This window comes from Silene latifolia, chromosome 7 (genome assembly GCF_048544455.1).
Source record: "Silene latifolia isolate original U9 population chromosome 7, ASM4854445v1, whole genome shotgun sequence".
In the NCBI taxonomy this organism is placed as follows: domain Eukaryota; kingdom Viridiplantae; phylum Streptophyta; class Magnoliopsida; order Caryophyllales; family Caryophyllaceae; genus Silene; species Silene latifolia.
This window is the reverse complement of record NC_133532.1, coordinates 57,921,628-57,935,027: the sequence shown is the minus strand read 5'-3', so window position 1 is coordinate 57,935,027 and position 13,400 is coordinate 57,921,628.

Genomic DNA, 13,400 nt, shown 5'->3' with positions numbered 1-13,400 from the left:
CAACATATCCTCAAGAGTCTTGATTGTTCTCTCAGTCTGTCCGTCTGTCGCAGGATGAAATGTTGTACTCATCTTCAAAGTTGTTCCCAACGATTCCTGCAACTCCTTCCAAAACCTTGATATAAATCTCGCATCTTTGTCAGACACTATGTCCTTAGGGACTCCATGTAACTTAAGCACGTTCTTTCGATAGGCCATAGCCAATTATGCCTTAGTCCATGTATCTTTCCTTGGAACAAAGTGAGCTGACTTGGTCAGTCGATCCACTATTACCCAAATCATGTTGTTACCTTGTTGACTTTTTGGCAAACCCACAATGAAATCCATGGAAATGGATTCCCACTTCCACTCAAGTACCTCTAAAGACTGAATCTTACCTTGTGGTCGTCGCTGTTCCCCTTTAACTCTTTGGCATGTCAAACAACGGACACAAACTCACTGTCTCTTTCTTCTTCCAGGCCACCAAAACGTTTTCTTCAAATCCTTGTATAGCTTGTCACCACCTGGATGTACTGAATATGGTGTACAATGTGCCTCTGTCATGATAGTCTTTTTCAACTCCTCATCATTAGGGACACACCACCTACCATCGAACCTCAAACTACCATCTGTATGAATAGAAAATCGGGACACTATCCCTTTCTCTACTCCAGCTCTCCACTCAACTATCTTAGGATCCAATGCCTGCTTACCTCGAATGTCATCATAAAACTCAAGTGTCTTTGTCATATCACCCATGGCATCTCCTTTCGCATCATATGTATCCCAAACCTCACTACCTCATCTCTCGGCCTCATCAAAGATAGAAATGCATACGAGAATGTACACTCTTCCTACTCAAAGCATCAGCAACTACATTGGCCTTCCCTTCATGGTAGATGATTTCCATGTCATAATCGCCAATCAACTCCATCCACCTCCTCTGTCTCATGTTCAACTCCTTTTGAGGGAAGATGTACTTGAGACTCTTGTGATCAGAAAATACCTTAAAGATTGCTCCATAAAGGTAATGTCTCCAAATCTTGAGAGCAAACACCACCGCACCCAACTCCAGATCATGAGTAGGGTAGTTCTCCTCATAAGGCTTCAATTGCCTAGAAGCATAGGCAATCACTTTACCATTCTGCATCAACACACATCCCAACCCATTCTTCGAGGCATCTGTATAAACCTCAAAGTTCTCGCTCCCTTCAGGCAATGCTAAGACAGGAGCCGTGGTCAAACGCTCCTTTAATGTTTGGAACGTCGTCTCACAACTCTCATCCCAACGAAACCTGTTCTCTTTTCTCATCAACGCTGTCATAGGTCTAGCTATCTTGGAGAAATCTTTCACGAACCGTCCGTAGTATCCAGCTAAACCCAAGAAACTCCTAATTTCAAAGCAACATTCTTTGGTGCTTCCCACTTTGTCACCGCCTCAATCTTCGCCGGATCCACTGACCACTCCCTCCTTAGAGATCACATGCCCCTTAAAAGCAACTTTCTCTAACGTAACTCACACTTGGGCAGCTTAGCATACAACTCATGCTCCCTCAACGTTTGCAACATGATCCTCAGATGCTCCTCATGCTCCTCCTTAGTCTTAGAATAGACTAAGATATCATCGATAAATATCACTACAAACCGGTCCAAGAACTCAAGATTCTATTCATCAAATCCATAAACACCTTTGTCGGTGCATTAGACAACCCAAACGGCATCACCACATACTCATAATGGCCATACCTCGACGTGAAAGCTGTCTTTGGTATGTCCACCTCTCTAATCTTCACCGGATGGTACCCCGACCTCAAATCAATCTTAGAAAAGACTGATGCACCACTCAATCGATCAAACAGGTCATCTATCCTTGGCAAAGGATACTTGTTCTTCACCGTCACTCGGTTCGGCTCCCTGTAATCTATGCACAACCTCAAACTCCCATCTTTCTTCTTCACGAAAAGAACTGGTGCTCCCCCACGGCGATACACTTGGTCTAATGTATCCCTTCTCTATCAAATCATCTAATCGCTTCCCGAGCTCCTCCATCTCTTTAGGACCCATACGGTACGGTGCCTTAGAGATTGGCCTCGTCCCCGGTTTCAACTCAACGGTGAAATCTATCTCCCTCTTTGGTGGCAACCCGGAATCTCGTCGGGAAAACGCGTCGGCAAACTCTCCCACCATCGGTATTTCATCAATCGTCGGACTCTCTATCCGGTCATCTCTCACATGGCACAAGATCAAAGGACATCCCTTCCTCAGATAAGACTTCAAGGTGACAGCTGCAATCAACTTAACTTTGGGTTTGACTAGAAACCCACGATAAGACACACTAACACCCTTAGGACCTCTTAAAGACACTTTCTTTTGATGACAGTCTATCTTAGCTTTATACTTTCCTAACCAATCCATCCCGACTATTATCTCAAAACCGTCAAAAGGAAACTCTAGCAAGTCTACAGGTAGATCAACTTGCCCAACTATCATAGATACATCTCTAAACAACCTCCCACATGATACAGACTCACCCGAAGGTATAAAAAATTGCTCACTAACAGACTCATATACCCTCAAACCCAACCGCTTAACATGACTTGAAGACACAAACGACTGAGAAGCCCCCGAATCAAACAAAACAAAGGTAGGAATACCATTAACAAGGAAAGTACCGGTGATAACGTGTGCATCCTCCTCAGCTGCTTTCTTCTCCATCATGAATAACTTTCCACTGGTCTTCTGTCCACCTCCCGGACAGAGATCGTTGAAGTGGTCGGCTTAGCACCCGACCCTTGATTGTTGTTGTTGTTCGTTGGTGGTTTCTAATAAGAATTACCGCCGTTGCGGTTGCCTCCACTCTGGTAACTCTGACTTCCCCGGTTTGGCCATGACCAAGCCGGTCTGTTGCTCGCATAGCTCTGCGCAGGTCTCTGGAAAGATCCTGGTGTGCTTGTGCACTCATGTCTCTTGTGGCCTACACCACCACAGCTATAGCAGGTCACTCCCCAACTACCACTAACACTTCCACGGCCACGCCCAAAGGAAGCCCCAAAGATCGAACCCGGACCTTAAGAAAACCCCTTAGCGATTGTGGTCGCCTTTCTTGTGATTAGACTGGCCACCACCCTCGCTCTCAGACTTCCTCTTCTCGCCACCTGACCTCTCCTGAGCCATCTCCACCAACCTCTCAGCTCTCCCAACCCTCTCATAAGCTTCCTTAACATCAGTAAGGATTCCCACGGGTAACTTATCCATAATCTTAGGGGTCAACCCCCTCTCAAACCTCAACGCTAGATTCTCCTAACTCAAACCCATATCCTCAGATACCTAGACTTCTCATTGAACTCGCCTGTAGTACTCGGCCCACAGAGACATCTCTCGGTCATCTTAAAAGCTGTCAAACTCTTCCTCAACTTACTCCTCACATGCTCACGAACTCCTTCCTCACAGCCCTACGAAACTCCTCCCAAGGTATAGCAGGTAAACCTTGGTTTGTATATATCTCCTTAGCACTCACTTTCACTGTATCCCACCACTTGCCAGCTGCCTCCCTCAGATAGAATGCAGCTTGTTCCACTCTCATCTCATCAGGACAGTGAACCAAATCTAATATGTTTTCCATCTCTCTAAGCCAACTATCAAGAAGGTTAGGCTCCCCAACTCCCTTGTACTCTTTCGGGTTAAACCTCGCTATATAGAAGCTGATTTTAGAATGATCAACCTCCTTCTCCTTATCCTTATCCTTATCTTTCCCCACAGTCTTTAAAGCCTCAGTAAGAGCATCTTGATGCTCCAACATCTTAACGATATCATCCATGGTCATAAGCTCAGCTCTCGCATACAAAGCATTCTTCTTGGGCGGCATCTTGAAACTATATATATAAGAAAGGGTAGACATAAACACACGTACTAAACCTCAAAACATGAAAACACGCTGCCCAGAACCTACTCGATCGAGTTCCCAAACATACTCGATCGAGTAATGGGCTACTCGATCGAGTGCCCTCCATACTCGATCGAGTGCCCCAACATCAGACTCCAAACAGACCTTCTGATCTCTAACATACTCGACCGCCCTACTCGATCGAGTGCCCCAGGTACTCGATCGAGTGCCCAAAAACACGATTCTGGACTCGAAATCATCAAAAACCCACCCAATCAAGTCAGTCCCACTCGATCGAGTCATGCTAACTCAGAAACGCTACCCGCATGCTATATCATATGCTAACATGCTAAAAACTTTATAAAACCACATATTATATCATAACTAAACATATAACGCTACGCATCTTTTCATACGATCTACGAGATCATTATGTCATGTTATTAAACGCCACCTTGTAAACATCCAACATGTTATCATTCCAACAACAAGTTTCCATATATCATCAACCTTTCTTTCACATTCTCAAATTTCTACTTCAAACATCCAACAATTACACACACTTCATCACATTCACATACAAGTTAACCAAACAACACATACGATTTGACAAACACTCCCTCATGTGACCGGTTCAAAACTGTAGGGCAAGTTCGCGACTTTAGGACGTCTCCCAAGCCTTTGCATTAGCTCCTATAACTTTTACCCCGGGTTCATTTTAATTGACTCCCTATATTCATTAGGTTCTTTGGTTACAGGTTTCAGGATCGTCGCTCTGATACCATTTGTACCACCCCCATACTCCAAGTGCCTTACCAGGACCACTCAGGTATGAAAATATTACCATCTCGGTTACCCGAGGCAATAATAATCAAATAAACAATGAAGAAACAACGTTTAAATATAAATACTTAGTGAAGAGTTACAATTCTCAAAACCAAACCAAAAGTGTAATACATGTTCTCAAACTGACTGTTCTAACTGAAATGTAAATAAACTATTAAGCTACAGCGGAAGACTCCTATCATCATGTCGTGGCAATCCCAGCTATCCCAGTACTCATCTCATACCTGCTCAATATCTGCTCACCATCCCCGAATGGATCACCGCAGGTTTACAAAACAACAACCGGGGTCAGTACTAATCACACAACTCAATATATATATCAACAATAAGATAAACAGACAGCTTAACTGTCACACACACACACAACCAACCAATTCCAATCATCTCAATCACTGAGTGTCCACTAGACCAGCCCTGCCAGTGGGGGACCGCAGCCGTACCCACCAAATCCCCGCTCCACATAGTGAGCGATAACCCTGTCCATTAATGTGCACATCCCTTCTGTGGCGGGTTCCACAGAAGGCGAAACTAGGGCGTGAAGCCACTCCCGCAAGTGACCCCACTCAGCCGAGGACACGCCTCGAGAACCACAGACAACAATCACAATCACAATCACAATCGCAATCACGACCTTCACAATACAATTACTATATCACACAATCAATCTCAACACATCAACCAACATCCCATTATGGGACTAATACTGAGTAGGAAATCCTACTTGGAAAGCACACTGTCAGACGGTCTCTAACTGCTGTATCAAAAAGCTTACTCTATGAACCCTCCTCCTATCATACAACATATAAATGCTACCAAATCACATACTACTCAAAAACCCCAGAATCCCTATATTAGGGTTTAACCAAATTAAAGGAAAGACAATAAAAAGCGTACATTGATCTTACCCTCGAAGCAAGGAACTCAACGGTATAACCAACGATGAGAACCGACCTCCCAAACTCCAGGAATTGCTGACAATGCGATTAAGATGGTGAACTTGCTTGCTTTCTCTCTTAAACAGTAAATTAGGTTTTGCAAAAGTGATTTAGAAACAATGACGGAAGGTTATATATCTTAATCGCATAATTAACAAAACCCGAGAAAACTCCCCGTAAAACCGGCTACTCGATCGAGTACCCAAGGTACTCGATCGAGTACCCCCCTACTCGATCAAGTATCCTAGCTACTCGATCGAGTACCCAACAGGTCAGAAACTTTTCTAAAACGCAACTTACCCTTACTCGACAGAGTAAGGCCTACTCGATAGAGTACCCAAAGACTCATAAATACGGAGTATTACAGCTTCATAGATCCTGAAAATCCTAAGAAAGTATGCAAGCTTAAGCGTTCCATTTATGGACTTAAGCAAGCTTCTCGGAGTTGGAATCATCGTTTCGACCAGGTGATAAAAGAGTATGGTTTCACTCGATCGGTCGAGGAACCATGCTTATATATCAAGTCGAGTGGGAGCAAGATTGTTTTCTTGATATTGTATGTCGATGACATACTCTTGATTGGGAATGACATTCCTCTCTTATCTTCGGTTAAAGGATGGTTGAAGAACCATTTCCAGATGAAAGATATGGGTGAGGCACAACGCATATTGGGAATCCGTGTCTACCGAGATAGATCATGACGGACGTTATCATTAAGTCAGGAGTCTTATTTGGATAAGATTCTTGAAAGGTTTAGCATGACCAACTCCAAGAAGGGGAACCTTCCAATGACGTCTGGGATGCAGTTGAGCAAGTCTCAGTCACCCACGACGCCTGAAGGGATTGAGCGCATGAGTCGTGTTCCTTATGCATCTGCAATAGGATCAATCATGTATGCCATGATATGCACACGTCCAGACGTGGCATATGCATTGAGTATGACGAGTCGGTACCAAAAGAATCCAGGAAACACACTTTGGATAGTTGTTAAAAACATCCTTAAGTACCTACGGAGGACTAAGGATAGGGTATTGACTTATGGAGGAGATACTAAGCTATGCGCAATCGGTTACGCAGATGCTAGCTTCGAAACGGATCGGGATGATTCAAAATCTCAGTCCGGGTTCGTCTTCACTCTTAATGGTGTTGCGGTCAGCTAGAAGAGTTCCAAACAGGATGTTGTAGCAGATTCTACCACTGAATCCGAGTACTATGCCGCTTCGGAAGCAGCAAAGGAAGCTATATGGATGCGTCAATTCTTACAAGGACTTACGGTAGTTCCTAGTTCGAATGACCCGATCACCATCTATTGTGACAATAGAGGTGCCATCTTCCAGGCTAAGGAGCCTAAGTCTAGCAACAAGTCTAGACATATACATCGGAAAGCTCACCTGATCCGTGATTACGTGGAGCAAGAAGAGATAGTGATTGACAAGATAGCTTCGGATGACAACATCGCGGATCCTCTCACTAAACCGTTGAATTATGATAAGCATGAAGGGAACATTATTTCCATGGGAATTAAACGTGTTCCTGAGTTGTAGTAGTTGATTATGGATTTGATACATTATCTTTTTCATATACTATTTATAACTTCATCGTTTTAATATAATATTTTGTTTTTCATGTGGATTGTACCGACAACATTGAACGCCACAAAGTGAACTGAATTACATTATATTTGTTTTGGTCCGTAATCGCCTACATGAGCTGATAACTCTGGCTATTATATTGTGCAGTCGACTGATGGTGGGTTCAACGAGCCATAAGTCAATCAGTTGGTTGATCGATCACAAATACGGGTTATTACGATACCTCGCAGGACAATGTTTGTGACAACATAATGGAGTCCTAAATATTTACAAACATTTGGTGCCAGGTCGTGGATTGGACATCCATTGTGTTCCTAGAGTCGATTCTTTTGACTATCGACTGTCTCTTGAGATTAAGGCAGTTTTTGGGTGACTTTGGTTTCTTTCTCATGGTCTGCCGTAACAGGAGACTAAGTAGATTTTTTATGGGTCATTTCATACTGTGCTTACATCTGCAGGATTCGAGTTGAAGAAAATATCCAACCTTTATCAGGTTTAGTTATTTCTCAGGGCCACTCGAGGAGTTGTAACTGAAATGCATGGCCATGCTCGAATGATGATTCGTTTATCAGTTAAGTTACTCTCTAGTCGGGGAAACCACTCTTGATATTGATCACTTGTAAAATATGACCTTTGTGAATACGGATTTTGCAAATTGTTTTACATTGAGTGAGAGAAATTTTAGGATATGAGAATCGGTTATCGCACATACACTTGTGAGGACAAGTGGGAGTTTGTTGGAGCTTATGTCCTCCACAAATTAGTGTGATAACATTTATAAATCTCTTATAGGTTCACAAGGGTATACTTCGTATTTTATCAGTTGATTAACGATTACCTAATAACGGTTAGCTTGCTAGAAAGTTTGACGTTATTATCATACTGATGGCGGTGATCAACTGGTCCCTAAAAGTCACACCTAAAGGATGTGTTTGAGAAATGTCATTATGGAGATGTAATCACATTGATGCCTTATATGACTAAAAGGTTAGTCCATGTATTTGACTAAACAGTTAGTCAATGTGTTGATGAGACGATTATTTAATTTAATTAAATAATATTAGCTGAGACGAATTAACTGTCAATTCGTAAATTGAATATAAACTGTTATATTTAATTAATGTATATAATGTTAGTTTAAACGAATTAAGATGTTGATTCGTAATTAAATGTAATCAGTTATATTTAATTAGCAAATTATAAATATGAGATATTTATAGTTAATGTATAAATTATACAATATTGTCATAATAAATGTTGACAGACTGGTATTGATAAATCGACTGAAAACTGTTATAAGTGGACTTATTAATACATGTCGATATATAGACAATTGGATAAATATACACATTATATATAATTTGAGAATAACCGAAAATAAGTGGATTTTATCCTTATTTTTGGTTGTTACTTGAACCGAAAAAAGGGAAAGAAAAATAAAAACCCTAATACTCTCCTATCTCACACGGTTTTAAGAGGGAGAAGGGGACTCATTTTTCTTAACCTAATTTTAACCTAGCACACTCTCATCAAAACAAAAACACAAAACCCTAAATTAATTAAGAGAATTTGGGGATCAATTCTAGCAAGAACAAAGGCATATCTCATATCATCTTGGGTGCAACGATTAGGCGAATATCATTGTGATATTGTTCTTAGGCCGATTTTGCTAGGACCGAAGGTTGATTTCTTAATCTCTTTATTTTTTTTATGTAATTTCTTTTATGACTAGTATTCATAAACATAATTTCGTTATAATCCTTATAATTTAAAGGGAAGTATACCGATATTTCCTACACATGATTGATCAAGTCCATGTAATCCGAGAAAAGATGAGAGCGACACAAGATAGGCAAAAGAGTTATGCCGACTTGAGGAGAAGTGACATTGAATTTGTGGTAGGAGACAAGGTGTTACTCAAAGTTTCACCTATGAGAGGAGTCATGAGATTCGGGAAGAGAGGCAAGTTGAGCCAAAAGTTCATTGGCCCCTATGAGATATTGGATAGAGTTAGGGAAGTGGTCTGCCGTTTAGCACTTCCCCCAGCCTTGCATCGAGTTCACAACGTCTTTCACGTGTCTCAATTGCGTAAATACATAAGTGACCCTTCTCATGTACTCGAGGCGGAGATGATCGAACTAGATGATGCCCTAACATATATGGAAACACCCAAGGAAATCCTAGACCGAAAAGTTAGGAAGACAAGACATGGCGAGACGGTCTTGGTGAAAGTGTTATAGTCCAACCATCTTGTCAAAGAGGCTACTTGGGATGCCGAGGAAAACATGAAAGAGCAATACCCTCACCTTTTCGAGCAGGTATGAGTCGTTTACGAGGTCGTAACCATGTTTCTAGAGGGGTAGGGCGTATTACGCAAGTACAAGTAGCATAAGTTTCTTAATTCTTTTACTTAGCCTAATAGTTTTAGTTGGTCATAGCGCGTTAGTTTCATGATACTCGACGCACCGCCTTCCACTTTAAGAATTTCATGGGATATAGAATTTTGTTTTTTATGGTGTCGGGTGTGAACTTCGGGGACGAAGTTCTTTTTAAGGGGGAAAGATTGTAATACCTCGTATTTATAAAGACTGGGACTTGACCGAGTAGACGATTCACTCGGACGAGTGAAGCCCCACGCGACCGAGTGAATGACTGAGTGCCATCTAGCAGTAAGCTGGAAGCCTGTAATAATGGTCACTCGACCGAGTGACCATCCACTCAAACGAGTGGACCGACCACTCGACTGAGTGCCGGTCGAGTGTAGCTTATATGGGAAGGTTGTTTGCTGGGATGTCGCTTTCATGCCTTATCTCTATATATTTCCCCACCTAAAACCCATTCCTTAACACTATTCACCACTCTCTACAATCCCAAATATCTCTCTAAAATTTCCATCTTCATATCCTCTCAAAACCCTAATTTTCAAGAGAAGAATTCTTGCCCCCGTTGTTCACCCACTTTGTTTGTAAGTTAATATATACTCTTTTTTCCTTTAATCTTGTCTTAATAACCTTAGTTAGTTTAGTAGACTACTCTATATTTAATTAGGTTATGGAAATTAATGGGAATGTTAAGGGGTTTAATTAGTAGATTTATTATAATGATTATAGTAATTAATGTGTAGGGAGCTTCATTGAGGAGCATTTCTAGTGAGTGGCTTGTGGACTTGTGAAGATAAGTTTGAGATAGGGTTTTCCCTACTTAGCTATGGTGATATTGGTGTTTGATTGTGCATTTATTATCATTAATTACATTTGTCTCATGATAGTTGCATTATAACATAATTTGGAAATTAGGGTTTATCACATAAGATGACTTTATGGTAATTAGGTGATGGTAAGTATGGTAAATTGTCACAAGGATGATTACATTGCACTATAACATGTTAAAAAGCAATTAAATGAGAAGAAATGAATTAGTGAGGAATTAAGCATGATTATACTTGTTGTGATAATATGGTTGCATAGTTGTGTTGATTGGACTTGTTTGGTTTGCTCTTGGTTTGGTTGACAATGGAGGATGTTGAAGGATTATTGGTTACAATTTTTGAGATGGAAGGTGGTTGAAAAACCGTCTTCCGCTCAAGTCGCCCTTGGAGATTCTCACTCAAAGGGGATGTGCACATTTAGTGCTTGGTTATGGAGGGACTCGTGTGGTGAGACACGACATCTGGCAGGGGACTCGAGTCGGACTCGGGCCCGGTACCACGAACGTGTTCCGAGTACCTTATGTTGATAGTGGCGTTGTGGGCGTGTCCTGGTCACCGGTTTATGGAGATGTATGTTGGAGGGTGATTCCTATCTTTCATCATACCTTGTTGGTTTCATCTTGCATTGTCATATGATTAGGTAAGCTTAGTATTGCATGCAATCGCTTAGCTAACAATTGGGTTTTGAATTGTCTGTGGTGAACCATATGGTGATTTCCGCCCATATAGGGAGCAGTGTTGACAGGTGTGCATACTTGAGTCGTGGGCTTTGGGATCAGTCTTCCTTGTTGTCACCACTTACACTTGTCTTAATTTTTGACATTCAAACTCCTTTTTCGATTGGGTTGTATTATTGGGATGGTATTTGCATCCCCCAACTTGTACTAACTATCTACAACTTAACTTATTTATGCAAAGTACTTCTTTACTTGTTGTTCGCACTACAAACTTGGGAAACCAAGACTTGTGATGCCTCCACGTGTTGGGAACGCCTAGAGGAAAGGGTCCCAACATATGGGGGTGTTACAAATGCGCTATGACGAAGTAAAACTATTAGGATAAGTAAAAGAATTAAGAAACTCGTGCTACTTGTACTTGCGTAATACGCCCTACCCCTCTAGAAACATGGTTACGACCTCGTAAGCAACTCATACCTGCTCGAAAAGGTGAGGGTATCGTTCTTCCATGTTTTCCTCGGCCTCCCAAGTAGCCTCTTCTACAAGATGGTTAGACCATAACACTTTCACCAAGACCGTTTTGGCATGTTTTGTCTTCCTAACCTTTCGGTGTAGGATTTCCTTGGGTGTTTCCACACACGTTAGGGCATCTTAACTCAACTTAACACTTTACTAAATTCAACTACAAAAAAATGAACTAAAATAAACGAGATCTGCGATTTTTAACATTTAACAACAAAATTAACCATATTTAACACAATATTTATAAAATAAAAAGGAAAATCAACAAACCTTATTCTTCTTTAATGATCGATTCTTCCAATCAATGAGATTCGTCAAATGCATGATAGTAAGGGATCCTTACATAGGGACAAGTCACTATACCCGTCGGATCAAGGATATCTAAATCGTTAAAACCATCTTCTAAATCGTGGACAACATACTTCGAAGAATCTCTTGTAGATGACATTGGAAGAACAAAGTAGTAGAAGAAGAAGAATCAAAGAAAATAGGAGAATTAAAACAGCCGGATGAGGAGAAAAGGAGAAGACGAGAAGAGGAGGTGGTGAGTTGAAGGTTCTAGAGAACAATTAGGGTTTATAGTGAGAGAAGGAGGGAAATGAGGCGATGACGACACAATTGAGAGAAGGAGATAATGAAAGTTCTAGAGAGGGAATGGGTGAGTGTATGGTTTTGAAAGAGTGGACGAGATTTTGGGTTGATCCTAAATAGAGAGGGAGATTTTGGGTTGATCCAAAATAAGGAGGGAGTTTTTTTATTTTTGAGTTGAAATATTATTGTTCCGGATGTAATTCCGGAGCAGGATTTGTTACCACGTAAGCTTGTAGAATGATGTCTTTGCTTGACTCTTCCTTTCGGCCTCTCCTGAAACAATGAACAAGCTGAGGGCTCAGCTTGGTACCGAGCGTACTCACTCCGATGCTCAAGTCAGTAAACTTAAAGAGATTAAGTTGTGTGTTACTTGGCAAAGTATATTGTAGAGAGATAAGGGAGTTTATACCAGATTTATAGTGAGTTTATGGATGAATTGTGGATTATTGGATCGTTTTCTCAATGAGGATTGAGGAGTATTTATAGACTTTCACCTTTTGTCACATAGTGGCCAAGTGGCCAAGTGGCAGAGCAGGTGGAAAGACTGTTCTACCCTCGGCCGAGGGACCCATGGTAGGCCGGTTGGCCTTGTTGACTCCATGCCGAGGGGTCTTGGATATGAGTACGCGGATGTGTCTCCCGGCGGGCTAGTTGCCTAGCCGAGACCCAAGTGACAGGCCGACAGGCTGCGTCGGTTAGGCTGTCTAATACGTTGACTTGCTGTCTTTTGGCTTTGACCTTGCTCAATATGTTGACTCGGTCAGCGGGTGCAGAATATGCCCCATCAATTTGCCCCCAGCGTAGTCTATGCCGTGGTATGGACCTTCGATGAGTGTTGAGCGTATTCTGCGCAAGTTGAATTTCTTCCCCGGCTTCTTCTTCCTCGGCTTGGTTCTGCTCAGGCCGTATCATATCCCCCCTCCACATGGATGTGTAATGGACATCAAATGTGGAAAAGAAAATGGCGCTGGCTAAGACCGAGGTTGAGAGTGCCGTGTGCTTTTGATTGCCCCCGACCGGTGCTGCCAAGCTTGGTTGAACAGCGGGCCGTTTGGCAAGTAGATACCAAGGAGCGTGTTGAAGAAGATACGTCGATTGGCATTCTGTCAAGGAGCGTGTTGAAGAAGATACGTCGATTGGCATTCCGTGGCTGCATGCTTGACACGT